We start from the raw sequence: 17,275 nt of genomic DNA, 5'->3' as shown, positions 1-17,275 counted from the left end.
TGGATCAACTCTGGACCAGTCATTTGCTTGTCACCTACTTCAGCCCAGCACAGTGGGGATCTACACTTGCGCCCATACAAAGCTTCGAACGGCGCAGCCTTAATGCTTGTGTGATAACTGTTGTAAGAAAATTCAACCAATGGGAGATGAGTATCCCAGCTACCTTCGAAATCGATTGCGCACGCGCGTAGCATATCTTCCAATGTCTGGATTGTTCGCTCGCTTTGCCCATCCGTTTGAGGATGATATGCCGTACTCATGTCAAGACGAGTACCTAAAGCCCCGTGTAACGATCTCCAAAACCTTGACGTGAACCGACTATCTCTATCAGAAATGATGGACACTGGGACTCCATGTTTTGAAACTACTTCTCGAATATACAGTCGGGCTAACTTTTCCATCTTATCAGTTTCCTTGATCGGCAGGAAGTGCGCTGACTTAGTTAGCCGATCCACAATAACCCATATTGTGTCATAACCCCCAGGTGTCCTTGGCAGTTTGGTGATGAAGTCCATAGAGATTTGTTCCCACTTCCACATGGGAATTTCTGGCTGTTGAAGCAACCCTGATGGTTTCTGGTATTCAGCCTTCACCTTCGAACACGTCAGGTACTTACTGACATACGTTGCGATGGCGCCCTTAAGATTGGGCCACCAATACAGCGTTTTAACATCTTGGTACATCTTGTCTGCGCCAGGATGTACGGAATACCGCGTCTTGTGAGCTTCGTTCAATACCTGCTCGCGCAATCCTCCCTTGAGAGGGACCCATATGCGGTTAGCGAAATATAGATTGCCGTTCTCTTTAAGTTCCAAATTCTTAACCATACCCCCAAGGCATTCGTTTTTAACAAACTCTGATTTCAAGGCTTTTTGCTGAGCGTCTCGGATGCGGGTAGAGAGATTTGCGTGAATGGTCAACCTTAGAGCCTTGACTCGTAGCGTTTTTATTCGCTCCTTCCTACTTAGCGCGTCTGCTACCACATTCGCCTTTCCAGGGTGGTACTTAATTTCACAATCATAATCGTTCAACAACTCCACCCATCTTCGTTGCCTCATGTTTAAATCCTTTTGATCAAATATATGTTGAAGGCTCTTGTGATCCGTAAAGATTATACACTTTGTACCATAGAGGTAATGGCGCCAAATCTTTAGCGCGAAGACAACCGCTCCAAGTTCTAAATCATGCGTTGCGTAGTTCTTTTCATTGGTCTTGAGTTGGCGTGAGGCATACGCTATGACTTTGTCTCGTTGCATAAGGACACATCCAAGTCCCTGATGTGAAGCGTCGCAGTAAACAACAATGTCATCCATCCCCTCGGGCAAAGACAAAATTGGCGCACTACATAACTTCTGTTTCAACATTTGAAATGCTGTTTCCTGATTTTCGCCCCAAACAAACTTCTTGTCTTTCTGAGTTAGCGCGGTCAGAGGTAGAGCTATTTTGGAGAAGTTCTCAATGAAGCGTCGATAGTAGCCAGCTAGTCCTAGGAATTGCCTCACCTCAGTTGGGGTTTTTGGCGCTTCCCAGTTTTCGATGGCCTTGACTTTGGAAGGATCAACGTGAATTCCTTTCTCGTTTACAACGTGACCGAGAAAGTGAACTTCTCTAAGCCAAAACTCGCACTTGGAAAACTTCGCATACAACTTTTCTTTCCTCAACAATTCCAAAATCAATCTCAGGTGTTGCTCATGCTCGGCCTTGGTCCGTGAGTAAATCAGAATATCATCTATAAACACAATCACAAACTTGTCCAAGTATGGTTTGCACACGCGGTTCATCAGATCCATGAATACAGCCGGCGCATTAGTTAGCCCGAAAGGCATTACTAAGAACTCATAATGGCCGTATCTAGTTCGGAAGGCTGTTTTCGGCACATCTTCCTCATGGACCCTAAGTTGGTGGTATCCTGACCGTAGATCTATCTTCGAATAATAACTGGATCCCTGCAACTGGTCAAATAAGTCGTCAATCCTCGGTAAGGGGTACCGATTTTTGACTGTCAGCTTGTTCAGCTCCCTGTAGTCAATACACATTCTGAACGAACCATCCTTCTTCTTAACAAACAGTACTGGAGCTCCCCAAGGTGAAAAGCTTGGGCGTATGAAACCCTTATCCAATAGTTCCTGTAACTGATTGGATAGCTCTTGCATCTCAGATGGAGCTAATCGATAAGGCGCTCGAGCTACTGGCGCAGCTCCTGGGACCAAATCAATACGAAACTCGACTTGTCGCGGCGGCGGTAATCCGGGCAAATCTTCAGGAAAAACTTCTGGAAATTCGCGCACTACTGGTAAGTCTTCAATTCTTCGCTCATCTCCTTTCTTCTCTACGACATGCGCCAGGAAGGCGTAGCACCCTTTCCTTAGGCACTTTCGCGCCTTTAGGCACGAAATCAGTTTCGTCGCAACTCCCCTTCTTTCCCCTTGAATTACCAAGGTTTCTCCGTTCAACAGTGGGATCCGAACCTGCTTCTCATGGCAAATAACTTCCGCGCGGTTCTCGACTAACCAATCCATACCTACCACAATGTCAAAACTTCCCAAGTCTATTGGCAACAAGTTAATATTGAACCCGTGACCTCCCATGACTATAACACATTGTTCAGTTCTTTCGTTCGCGCATAACTGCCTACCATTGGCTAGTTCTATAGTATAAGGCGTGTCTAGTCTACTGGTTGCTAGGCCTAGGGAGTCTTTAAACTCGGCGGATATAAAACTTAGGTCAGCGCCAGTATCAAATAAGACAGATGCAAAATGTCCGTTAAGCAAAAACGTACCGGTTACCACATTCGGCTCTTCTTTAGCTTCGCCTGCGCCGATCACAAAAGCTCTCCCGCGAGCTTGGTTCCCCTTTTGCGGGCAATCCCGACTAAAATGCCCTGGCTTCCCGCATGCGTAGCAGTTGTCGCTTGCTCCAGCTTCTCTGACACGGCAATTCATCGTCTTGTGCCCTGGTCTGCCACATTTGGCACATTCGATTCTTGCGCATTCACCCTCGTGGTGATACTTGCATTTGTTGCACCATGGGCGAGGCCCGCTGTATCCTTTTCGTGGTGGCTCCGCGGCCTGAATCGCGTAAACCCTTGCGCTTTCCTGCTTCTTGAACGGTGGCTGCTTGGAGTCGGACCCTCGGTGGTGAGAGTTCCATTTCCTCTTGGGGTCAGAGGTTCGCTGCTCGATTCCGCGCGTAGTCAACATACCTGCACGGATCGTATCCCTTGTAAGGGTGATGGCCCGCGCTACCGCCTCATCAAAGGTTGGAGGCGCTGCGGCGTTGAGCGGAACCCTAACAACAGGAGGTAACCCAAAAATATACCTCTCGATCTTCTTTTCCTCCGTGTTTGCCATGTCTGGCACCAACTGGCAAAGTTCGTTGAACCGGTTGTTGTAGGCGTCGATATCCGTTCCTACCATGGTGTGGTTCCAGAATTCCTGTTGTAGATTCTGGATTTCTGCGCGAGAGCAGAACTTTCTCATCATCATCTCCTTCAGTTCCTCCCAGGTCTTGTGGAGAGCAACTTCTCGCCCCAATGTTTTCGTTTGAAGCTTCCACCAAGACGAAGCTGCCTCTTGGAACATGCAGGTCGCGTAAAGGACCTTCTGGTTCTCACTACATCCGCTAATGGAGAGAACTGTCTCCATCTTGTCAATCCAGTTGTAGAGCCCAATGGCCCCTTCGGTTCCCTTGAATGGCCAAGGCTTACAGGCCATGAATGTCTTATAGGAGCATCCTTTGTCCAAGGCTCCTGATTCGGGTTCTGGGGTCTCATTCTGACGACCCTGACTTGATTCGGCCTTGCTGGCCTCATGCGTCGCAATCGCCTGCGCGATTATTTCCGCGAGTTCCTCGGGTGTCATGGTAATTCCTTTGGCTTTAGTTGGAGGCATTCTCGCTTTAAAAGAATGAGAATATCAGACTTAGCGCATGTACTCTGAGCACATAATGTTATCATTATTTACTAGACAGTGTGACCCGTGTTCCTAAGTGTGTGTATAGTTTCTTTTGAAAATATTTTCTTTGAAAAAAATATTTCATGCGATTCCCCAACGGTTATAGTCTAGGTTAAAACTTCTTTTCCTAGTTCGCTATAACCTGTGCTCTGATACCAATCTGTCACACCCGGCCCTGAGCGGCGGAAACAGCCGGGCGCGCACGAGTGGGGATTGATACTTAAGCACGGGCCATTGCAAACATTCAAAGTAAGATTTTCATTTCGCATGAAAAGTTTAATACAAATACATTACATTGTTTAAAATTTACATAAAAACATCCAAGTATAAAAATTGTTGAAGATTTCCACGCCATATCCCCATGCGCGGCGGGAACAACCACGCGCAACGAAGGGATAGAACTAAAATCTTCCAAAAAGCTAGTTTAGATGTTCAGCGTGAGGTGCTCTAAGTGTGACTCCATGCGCTACCTAGTTATCTCCTGAAAGACACGTAAAAACATTTGAATCAGTATAAACTGAGTGAGTTCACAAGTCTTAGTAACTTGATAAATCGTATTGCATCATAATCTTGATACAAATCATTCTGAAACATAATTCTGATAGCATTATTAAAACACATGCTTGGTAAAACATAGTTATATCAACATATTCTGATAAAATCGTTCCGCGGGTTACGCGCGAACATTTCTGGGAACTGTGCTCGTCTATGCAAAGTGGCGCTGCCACTACGAGCTAAAATAAGTAATACCGTCCCGCGGGTTACGCGCGAACGTTTCAGGAACATGTGCTCGTCCATGCAAAGTGGCGCTGCCACTACGAGCTAAAATAATAATACCGTCCCGCGGGTTACGCGCGGACGTTGTGCCGGAAAACAAGGCGCTCGTCCATGCAAAGAGGCGCGACCCCTACGAGCGGGTTCAATCCCATAGTACTGCCCCATGACCATACTAGGCACTCGTCCATGCAAAGAGGTGCGACCCCTACGAGTGGGTGGATCAAACCAGCAGTCCCTACCCTTAGAGTTCCAATGGTAAAGTGATCACTTACTCGAGTTCTAGCACACATACATCGAAAACCTTAGATAACCGTTTGCATTACTCATCATGAAACGTAACTTAAACACATAATCGCTTGCATAGCTTGTAAGTATACCATGATAAAACATTATTTAAGTACGTGTCCCTCGCCCCGAAAACAGTTTAAAAATAGTGAAAACAGTGAAAATAGGGGCTGTGAGACTCACATGTGGTTCTTGTTAAGGATTAATCGAGATTCGGGTTTTCTTGGTGTTGGCCTCGGAATTTGAAGGTCTAGAATACGATTAAATAACAAGAAGTATATATATTAAGATCAAGAAATAGGAGAATATAAGGGTTGGAAAGTAGATCTCAAGGTTATAACTTCGGCTTACCTAGTAACTGGAACGGAATCGAAAATAACGGATGCTCGGGAGATGATTAGTGCAAGTTTGCAGTTCTTTGGAGTGTGTTTTGAGTGATAACTTAGGTTACATATTTATAGGCAAACTCAAGGGAACACAATCCCTTGCTTTAGGGGATTGAAATCTTTTCATATCTAGGGGTAATGATGATAAAGTATGGAAATTATTATTGTTTATTGTTTACTTAAAAGTGGAGGAGTGAACAAAAGATCTTGATTTGATTTGGACAGGACATGCAGGTCTGGGGTTGGTGAGAATAGGGTGGCTGACAGTTGACTTTTCATGTTACAGTGTGCTTTTTCAGGTACTTTTGTCAGTGTACAGTAAAAAGTGGAAAAATCCCTGAAACACGCTACTGTTTCCTTTTGGGCGGGAGTAATCTCCTTATGTCTGGAGAATAGACTAAGTGTTCTGTGCGCATCACTTTGTGCGCATAGCTTTCTGCGTGTAGGACATTTCTTTGCTGCGGGTAGGTGCGTAACCTTCTCGCAGTTGGGGATATTGAGTTTCATTTGTAGATTCTCCAGGTGGTCTTGGTATTTCAACATAGTGATCAGTCATGTTGAAGTCAATTCCATCTTGGAGCTTCAGACAAACTAGCTCTCAATGTTCCCGCCATGCGGGGAGGTTAGTTCCCTTCCGCACGCGCATAAACGATCTAGGATGCACCCGCCTTAGCATCATGCGGGATGGTCAATCCATAGACAACATAACGTTAAGTTACATGAAAACATAAAGCCAAAACATTCACGCATGGCGCATATAACATATGCTCACGCTGGTTCTTAACATGGTGCGCTCGCGCAGGGCGCACATAACAAATGCACGCGCTGACTAACATGGCGCGCTCGCGCAGGGCGCACATAACAAATGCACGCGCTGACTAACATGGCGCGCTCGCGCAGGACGCACATAACAAATGCACGCGCTTAATATTTACAATCACCTAATTATTAGGTTGATTACTTAGTTTAAGGGATTGGGAATTTACCGGGTGTCACATGGTGTGACCCTAAAGAATTTCAAGCTGAACGATCACTGCGTTGCGTGCAAGAACGGGAAACAGAAAAAGAAGTCACACCCGAGTAAATCAATTAACTCGATTATCACGCCACTGGAACGACTTCACATGAATTTATTCGGTCCAGTGAACCGTGCCAGTATTGCGGGTGATTCTTATTATCTGGTGGTGACCGATGACTTCTCTCGGTACTTGTGGGTATTATTTATGGGTTCTAAAGATCAGACACCTGTTTTAATTCAGAATCTTATCACTAAGATCGAATCACTTTACAAATTAAAAGTGAGGCGAATTATAAGTGATAACGGTTCTGAATTTAAAAACAATGTGTAGGATTTCTTTTGTATTCAACATGGAATACATCGGGAATTCAGTGCGCCGTATGTCCCTCAACAGAACGGTGTGTCTGAACGGAAAAATCAGACGTTGATAGAAGCAGCTAGGACGATGCTAGCAGATTCTAAGCTTCCCGTTCAATTCTAGAACGAAGCTGTGAATACTGCTGTTACACGTTGAATCATGTCCTAACGGTTAAGAAGTTCAAGAAAACGAGTTATGAACTTCTGAATAACTGTAAGCTAAATCTAAAGTATTTGGAACCATTTGGGTGTCCATGTACGGTGTTGAAAAGAGATGCCGGGAAATTTGATGAAAAGGCATTTGAATGATATTTTCTTGACACAATTATCCCAAGAAGCTGTCTTCAATATTTCTTTGGGGTGTGTAGAGGAATGGTATCATGTAGATTGTCAAAGCTACACTTCACCTCCAGCTGGCAAGGGACCTGATTGGATGTTCGATTATGACGGCTTATTTAATTCGTTCACACCAGCCGTTGACAACATAACTAACGACTTGGTATGATCGTATTTGGAGGAACAATGTCTTCCGATACCAAGTTCTTCTACTTTCGATGTGAATGAAACGCCTAATGTATCGGAATAATCAATTTAGTCATTGATTACAATGACTAAATTGTCGGTTTACCTTCGCCAAGCGAATCGGGCTCCGGTTACTAAGACGGTCGTATGATCATACTAATGAGAATCCTATACAAATGGGGATATGTTGGACCTCTCCGAAACGTTATCAAGTAAACAATTAAACATGTAGCATTTAGCAAATAGCATTCAACTGATATTCACACAATAATTATGTTTTATAGCATAGAAAATATGAGTAAGTACGCATATGTCCCCAAAACATTTGAAAACAGTGTGTAAAAAGGGGAATGATCAAACTCACCTTTAATGGAAGGCAAGTGATTAATAAATTCGACAAACGAACTAATGATTTAAGCGAGTCGTCCAATACACGTCCAACGATATTAATGATCAGAATCTGAAACTTTGTGATATGAAACTATAAATAAAAACGAACTTAATGCCGTTGGAATCAATCCAAACAGATGAGTAGAACTCTAGTTATGTTGATTTTAATGTTTAAACGAGTCGAGTCTAACCAGAATCCGAACTTCGAGTCAGGAGTCGGGTTTTGGTCAGAACCCTTAAAATTTAATTACGAGAAGAAAAGTCTTCTGGACCGAACATTGAATCCGACCAGAAGTATGAGAAAATGAGAAGTCAAGTTGTTGATTGTTTTACTCTTTATCGGGTTTTAAAGCAATTGACCAGTCAATACCCTTCAATCTCAGAAATTGATTGAAGGTTATTGACTAGGGAATATGTATGAACAATTATACAGTTTACAACTTACCCGGAAAGTGAAAGGATCAAGAGATATAACGAGTCAAAGATCAATGTATAAGCAAGGTCAAACGTCAAGGCTTGTGTCTTTAACGAATATGCAAAAACCGAAGGGTTTGAGAATGAGCAGAGGTAGGTGACGGATGGAGGAGATATAGTAGGGTTAGGTTAAGGCTTACAGTAGGGAATTATGATGTGTTTATATAAGAATAGCTAAAACAAACCAAATATGGGCTTTTTGGCCCGTTTAAGCAAGTATATGCGATTTAAGGAAAGAATCTTCGATTTATTCACAAAGATCTAATCTTGGACAAAAGAAAATGAATTAGGAATGGTATTTTAGTTGTATGATATTTACTTGGATCTTAATTCACTCTAACATGCCTAAAATAAACGATTTTATACCTTAAATGAACTAGAAAACGAACTAAGGCTTAAACGATCTGTACAGGTACCCCGTCGCGCCGCGCGGCCACCTAGGGTGGTCCCGTCGCGCAGATCCCCGGGCCACAATGGGAAAGTTTCATTTTTTGCATTTTTAGTCCCTATAGTTTGATATTTGGTCTATTATTGAACTTTTTATATTTTAAATAAGGATTTAGACATTATATAAAGTACAAGGGGTATAAATTGAACATTAGAAACTTAAATATATTATTTTTGTTTAATAATGAAAATCTAAATTATCTCCGGTCGGTTTAAACATAAACGAAAAATTCGAGATGTTACACGGCAAGTATGAGGATCAGACAAATACCCTGCATCTGCAAAACCAACCAAACTTTTTTTCGATTGATTAGTAAAATACAAGCTCGTATCTTTAGTTCCTTAGAGATATCAAAATATTTGTTTTACCCCATTCCAATGTCTCCTTGTTGGGCATGAATTATACCTTGCTAACAAATTTAATGAAAATGATATATCTGGTATGGCTCACAAGGAACATTAATACACCGATTGCACTCAGATACGGTACTTCTGGACCAAGAATTTCTTCTTCATCTCCCAGTGGTCGGAATGGGTCCTTTTCCACATCAAGTGACCTTACAACCATTTGAGTGCTCAGTGGATACGATTTATCCATGTAAAACCTTTTGACTAATTTTTCTATGTAAGTTTCTTGATGCATAAGTATCCCACCTTTAAGATGTTCTATTTGTAACCCAAGACAAAACTTGTCTTTCCAAGGTCTTTCATTTCATATTCTTTTTTCAAAAATTTGATAGCCTTTTGGAGCTCTCCAGGAGTTCCAATTATATTAAAATCATCAACATATACGGAAATTATAACAAATTCAGATTCTGATCTTTTTGTAAAAATACATGGACAAACAGAATCATTTTTGTAACCTTCTTTCAACAAATACTCACTAAGGAGATTATACCACATGCGCCCAGATTTTTTGAGCCCATATAATGATTTGTTTAGTTTAATTGTAAAATGTTATCTAGAACTTGATTTACATGATTCTGATAGTTTGAATCCTGCAGGTAGCTTACATGTAAATTTCTATATCAAGTGAGGCATAAAGGTAGGCTGTAGCAACATCCATTAGGTGCAAATCAATCCCTTATTGTATTACCAGACTAACAAGATAACGAAAAGTCGTGAATCTACCACGGGAGAATACGTCTCTTCATAATCAATTCTAGGTCTTTGCGAAAATCCTTGTGCTACCAATCCTGCTTTGTAGCGTGTAATCTCATTCTTTTCATTACATTTTCGCACAAAGACCCATTTATAACCAACGGGCTTTACACCTTCAGGTGTTTGAACTACGGGACCAAAGACTTCCCATTTTGTGAGGGAATTTAATTCTGCTTCAATTGTGTATTTCCATTTTGGCCAATCATGTTTCTGTTTACATTCATCAACAAATATTGGTTCATGATCCTCATTGTTTTCCATTATTTCTAGCGCTACATTATATGAAAAGATATCATCGATGTCGACTTGGTTTCGGTTCCATACCTTCTTAGACATGATATAGTTTATTGAAGTCTCTTCATTTTCAGGTACCTTATGTTCATCTTGAACCATCATGTCTAGTGCCTCTTTAGGAGACTCTTTTCTGGCATTACTGCTACCTCAATTTGACTATGTTCATTATTTGCTCCTTTTTTCTTTCGGGGATTTTTGTCTTTGGAACCAATTGGTCTACCACGCTTTAGGCGTGTGTTAGATTCATTACCAATATGTGGTGGTCCTACAGGGACATTGAATTTAAATGGAGCATTAGCAGTAGGTATATGTGACTTAGTCACTCTCCTTAGGTCGGTAAATACATCTGGTAATTGATTTGCTAATCTTTGTAAATGAATTATTCTTTGAACTTCAAGTTCACACTGTTTAGTATGTTCATTGTGACCATCGTGGATATCAATGTTGCCATTTTCATATGTAAAATTCGTTTATGTTCTTTTTCCTTTATTTTTGATTTATTGTTGGTAGAGTGCCACCTAGTGTTTAGGCGTACGACAAGTACGTACCTAATGGTTATTACTACCACATCGATAACATGCATTTGATGTGGTTACATTTGTCTTTTTATGACTTTCATACTTGGGCTTCTTTCCATTTTCTTGCCCTTTATGATGGGAACACATGTTCTTAAATTGAACATCATGATAATTTCCCCAGTTATATCCACATCCACAACCACGACCACAACCACGACTCCGATAGTAACCACGACCACGACTTCCACTTTGTTCGTTATATGCTGCAACATTCGCTTCAGGGAATGAGGTTGTGCCTATCGGTCCGGTCTCGTGATTTTTCATCAAGAGCTCATTGTTTTGTCGGCCACAAGTAAATATGAAATAAGGTCACAATATTTTGTAAAACCCCTTTCACGATATTGCTACTACAATAGCACATTTGATGCGTGAAATGTGGAGAATGTTTTTTCCATCATATCCTTATCAGTAATATTTTGTCCACACAAAATCAATTGTGAGGTTATTCTAAGCATAGCCGAGTTATACTCGCTTATTGATTTAAAGTCTTGTAACCTTAAGTCGACCCAATGATAACGAGCTCTTGGTAATATTACTGTTTTTGGTGGTCATATCTTTCTTTTAATTTGGTCCATAAGTCAAGTGGATCCTTAACCATTAGGTACTCGGCTTTTAAGTCGTCGTGGATATGATGGCGAAGGAAAATCATTGCCTTTGCCTTGGGTGGATGTTGTATTATCTTCTTTAATTGGGTCACCAACATTGTTGGCATTTAGATGTCTTTCCGCATCCAACACCCATGACAAATAATTCTTTCCAGTAATGTCCAAAGCTAAAAATTCAAGTTTTGCTAGGTTTGACATGCTGAATGCTAAAATACAAAATATATTAGTTAATATGTCATTCATGGTATATTTAAATCAATCTTGAAAGAACATTTGTTACTATTTTTTTTTATTATTGTGAAGTAAAAGTATAACAACGTTTATGTTTTTTCCTACTTCGTTAATGGGAAAAGAAAAATAAATAATGAGCAAAGTACAAATAAAAACTTTGCTAACAAGATCATCTATGCGTGAAGATTTAAATATACATGCATCATTTTAACATATTTACGCTCAATATAAATGTCAATGAAAAATGGCATGGCACATATTTGGTGTCAAGAGTATAAGAAACAAAAAAATAAAAGCAATATGTATGTGTAAGTACAAAATCTAAATCAATGGATCATTCAAATTAATTATATTCTACTTAACTCAAGAATAGAAACAAAAAATGATAAATAACTTCTTGAAGATGCATCAAATAATTTACACCATGTTTTTTATAATTAAGAATATCAAATTTTACATTTATCTCGCACCAACAAAACTTTTATTATGAATTACAACTTCATTCATAAGTACCCTACCTGTTACCTCAAGCATTTTCTTTTCAAAAAATAATAACCAAAAAGATTCATGAATATTAATAATAACAAGAAAAGAAACATAAAATTATCAGCCCCCACTTTCATTACAGAATCATACCATCAATAAAGTTATATTAAGAACACATGCATCAAAATAATTTAATTCATATAACTCAAACAATATGCTTATAATAGATTGTATGAAAACAATAAAATCTCTCAACACATCCCAAGATTGTATGAATTACAATATGGGTTATTTTAAGATATTGTATGCATACTCACCGAATGATAATGTGGTTTAAACTTCCAAGAGTCGTGCTGATAACGTATTATAAACTTATTAGTAATATAGAGAGAATTAGAGGAATAGTTTTATTAATATCTTAATATGGAGTACAAAACCTCTATATATAGGCTCACTAGGTTAGGTACCCGTGTAGAACACGAGTTAAAATAAATAAATTTATTTAAATAATAACACAATATGAAATATAAAAAATATGTTCAACATATAAAAAAATATAATATATAATTGAATAAATTACACAATACACAGTATGAAAATAAAAAGTTGCAAATTCGTAAATCTCTAAATATTTTTTATATACAATATTTGTAATTTAGTTTGTAACTTTATCCTTCATATTAAAATTAGTAGTTTCAGTTTGTTTTTTGTTTCAACTCTGGATATGAAACACACAGCTGACTATGTGTTAAAACAGGCTTCTCAAAAACAAACAAACCATCTAAAGCGATTAACCTTAACTTTTATTAATCTTCATTGCAAAACAAACATAAAGTGAAATTTTATTTCCTTGAAATTTGAAATTAATTATTTTATCTAAGTCAAAGTGAAAATTTATTACTTATAAAAGCTTAATATTAATAATTAAATAATGTATTTATGTTGGTATTAAATTTTTTTAACCAGGAAATAATTATTAAAAAAGAAAATAATAGATTAGAAAGTAAAAGGAATTAAAGATAAAACTATTAATAAAAAAAAAGAAATATATATTTAATATAAGAGAGAGGTGGGAAAATTCTGTAAGGATTACTCATGTGTAATAACATATAGCATTAAGACCCGTGCAGAACACGAGTCAAAATAAATAAATTTATTAAATAATAACACAATGTAAAATAGAAAAAAAATATATAATATATCGTAAAATAAATTACGTATTACACAACATATAAATAAAAAGTTGTTGAAAATTCGTAAATCTTCAAATATTTTTTTGTATAAAATATTTGTAACTTTATTCTTCATATTAAAATTATTAGTTTCACTTTATTTTTTGTTTCAACTATATATAATGGAACACATAACTGGCCATGTGTTAAAACATGTTGTCTCAGAAACAAACAAATTATCTAAAGCAATTGGCTTTGGCTTTTATTAATCTTCATTGCGAAACAAACATGAAGTGAAATTTTCTTTTTTTGAATTTGAAATTAATTATTTTATCTAAATCAATGTGAAAATTCGTTGTTTATAAAAACTTAATCTTAATAGCAGTACAATATATATAAAACTAAATAATATAATTATGCTGGTATTAATTTTTTTAAACCAGAAATAATTATTAAAAAACAAAAATAATATATTAAAAAGAAAAAAGAATAAAATATAAAACTATTAATAAGAAGAAGAAATATATATTGACATGAGAGAAATGAAAAGATTTTGTAAGGATCACTCATGTGTAATAACACAAGGCATTAAGATCGGTGTAGAACACAAGTTAGAATAAATAAATTTATTTAAATAATAACACAATTTGAAAAACAATAAATATGTTCAAATGATATAAAGATATAATATATGGTAGAATAAATTACACATTACACAATATGAAAATAAAAAGTTTTTGAAAATTCGTAAATCTCTAAATATTTTTTTGTATACGGTATTTGTAATATTAACCTCAATATCAAAATTAGTAGTTTCGTTTTGTTTTGTATTTCAACTTTATATAATGAAACACGTAACTTACCATGCGTTAAAACATGTTGTCTCAAAAACAAATCAATCATCTATAGTGATTGACTTTAGCTTTTATTAATCTTCATTGGAAAACAAACATAAAGTGAAAATTTCTTTATTTGAAATTAATTATTTTATTTAAATCAACATGAAAAATCGTTATTTATAGAAGCTTATTATTAATAACTAATACAACGTATTTATATAAAACTAAATAATATATTTATGCTTGTATTAAATTTTTAATCAAAATATAATTATTAAAAAGAGAAAATAATTGATTTAAAAGGAAAAAAATTAAATAGAAAATTATTAATAAGAAAGATAAATGCATTTAATAAGAGAGAGGTGGGAAAATTTTGTAAGAATTATCTTGTGTGATGCCATGTGGCATTGAAAAACTTTTATTTATTATATAGTATAGATTACATTAATCATAAAGAGAAGTTAAGTACATGAAGAGTCCTAATATTACGGCATACTTGCATGTAGATAGTCACTATTAATGATAATTTATAACAATAAATACATTTATATAAATAACAAAAATAATATACCAAGCCGTAACATTTTCAATTAGATTGAATAACGCCTTTTCTACAGCCACCCCTCCTTTTGCTAAAAAAAACCGACTAATACGTCGCGTATAGAGCTATACGCGGCGTATTAGGGGGTTTTTCTAGAAAATAAGACAAACTAGTGAGTTTTTCTAGAAAAACCCCCTAATACGTCGCGTATAGAGCTATACGCGACGTATTAGGGGGTTTTTCTAGAAAAACTCACTAGTTTGTCTTATTATGTCTCTATTTCTTTTTCTTTTCTTTTCTTTTTTTGTTATTTATTGTTAATTATGATTATTATTATTAATATTATTTATTTATGAATAATATCTATTACTATATACTAGCCTGGTGCCCACGCGATGCAGCGGTGTACACGCAAACGTAGCCGGTGTTAGTACGTTTGTAACCTCGCAACGTACGTGCGTAACCTGACGGTGGTATGCATTTAATGTGGCATCGGGCATGTAAGCGGTGCCAGTAAGCACGCCACATACGCAAGCAATCCGATATGTACAAACAATGTCATCCGCTTAAATGTTGCTTGAGCGTGCGCAACCGTTGGCGACAATCAAGAAGCAAAGATGAAATGTACAGTAATTTCAAATAAACTACTTTATAACCCAATACCTTCCTAGTTCGCTTGAAGGGGTGTTACCCCTTTGTTTTTTAGCCGTTACGTTGCGAACGGTGTTCATAAGGCTAATCATGGGATCTCGTACTCTAGTAGCACTTGAACTTGATGAAGACCCCCCCCCCCCCCCGGCATAGGCATGTGTATGTTTGACCCATATTTATTTAAATAAAAGTCATACATAAATTTAAAATTCAAGTTAAAATCATTTTTTGCCTCTGTTGAAAAGTTTGGGTCAACTTCATGCATATCTAAGGCTGAAAAAATTTCGTCTATCACACATTCAACCCCCGTAACATTTAACATTGGGTTTAAAGCGGCGGCGCAAGTAAAAACCGGTGGCAATTCAAGAAAGTATTTTTTTAATTTAAACTTCATTGGTAATATGATGTTTGAAAACATTGGACTTTTATTTTCAAATTCTTTAAGATTGTTAACGATTAAAAATAAATCCGAAAGAACCAAGGGACTTGTCGGATAATACATTCCCGATAGTTTCGTAGTTGATGTTTTAAAAACTTCAAGAAAAGTCGATAAGTCATTGATAATTTCCCATTTCTCATTTGAAAAGGGGATTGCCAAATCATTCTCGGCAAGACTATAATGAAACATTTGTAAAGTTTCTCTTTGTTTCAAAGCACTTTGAAACATTATGCAAGTGGAATTCCATCGATGAGGTACATCCCAATTAGCTCCCAAAGCTTTTCTTCCCGTATCTTTACAAAATTTTCTATATTCCATTTGTCTTTTTTTACTTTTCTTAAAAACTTCATGTATCATTAGTCTAAAATCGTTTATAACCGATGTAACCTCATCCGAAGCAAGTCCGTCTTGCACGATTAAATTAATGATATGTGCAACACACCTTGAGTGAAAAAATACACCATTGCAAATCGGCGTATATTTTAATTTTAATTTATCAACCGCCGATGTATTATTCGACGCGTTATCAAATGCCATTGATAATATTTTATTTTCTAGTTTATAAGTTTTTATAACATAATCTAAAATTTCAAACAAATTATCTCCCGTATGTGGATACTCAAAGAGTTCGAAAGCAATGGTGCGTTTCATCAGTTCCCACGATGACGGGTCTACCCAATGAGCGGTGACACAAAGATAAGATTCGGGTAGACCATGTGGAGCCGACCAAACATCACTAGTTAAGTTTATTCCCGTATTTATATTTTCAAAATATGCAATTAGTACCTCTATGGCCTTCTTCCACAATTTTAAACAATAACGTTTAAGAGTATGACGACTTACGTGAGTGTATTGTGGTTGAAGCGTATATCGAATCATGGCGGTTAAGCGAGGGTTGTCGAAGTGGCTAAACGGCAAAGCTTCTTGAATCACAAACTTCGCCATACGATCTTGAACTCGATCAATTTGGTATGTAAATATTCCGCCTTCACTATCCATTTGCGTTTGTTGCGAATCGACGTTCTTTTTCAACGCCTTGCAATACGGTTTTTCGATGTGTTTCTTCAAATTTGAATTCGAAAGTGGGTTTAAATAAATCCCACAAAACTTGCACCGAGCCTTCAATGAATGGTCATCACTCAATTCAACCAAATCCCAATTGCACCAAATCTCTTGATTATGATTATGAGGTACAATACGAACGAAACTTGGTTCGGCGTTGGAACCTTGACCAACCGATGATTGTGAGGCAGCCATAACAACAAATATGAATATAGAAGAAGAGAAAACAAGAGATTAGAGAACTCAAAACGTTGTAATAGTGTTTTTTTGTATTTTTTTGCGTTCGGGTTTGCGTTTTGAGTGTTGTGATGAACCCATGACACCAAATACCTATTTATACTAGTAGTGGGGTGCTTGGGGGAGCCAAAAAACGGCTATTTTTGACCCCAACAGTCAAAAAACGGCCAAAAAAAACGATTTCCAACGGCTATATTCGATCCAACGGCTAGAACCGGTTAGGAAACGGTTCCGGATGGTTCGGTTCCAGAACCGGTTCCGGTTCGGTTCCGGTTCCTACCCGCCCCCACTCAGAAATGCAAGAACCGGTCACGGATCATCGGGTTGAATTAGATAGGGTCCGGTTCCTACAAAAAACGGGTAGGAACCG

Source organism: Bidens hawaiensis, unplaced genomic scaffold, assembly GCF_021521415.1.
Source record: "Bidens hawaiensis isolate Kalapana, Puna unplaced genomic scaffold, B.hawaiensis_p1.1 tig00011189_1, whole genome shotgun sequence".
Classification (NCBI taxonomy): Eukaryota; Viridiplantae; Streptophyta; class Magnoliopsida; order Asterales; family Asteraceae; genus Bidens; species Bidens hawaiensis.
This window is presented reverse-complemented; position numbering follows the sequence as displayed.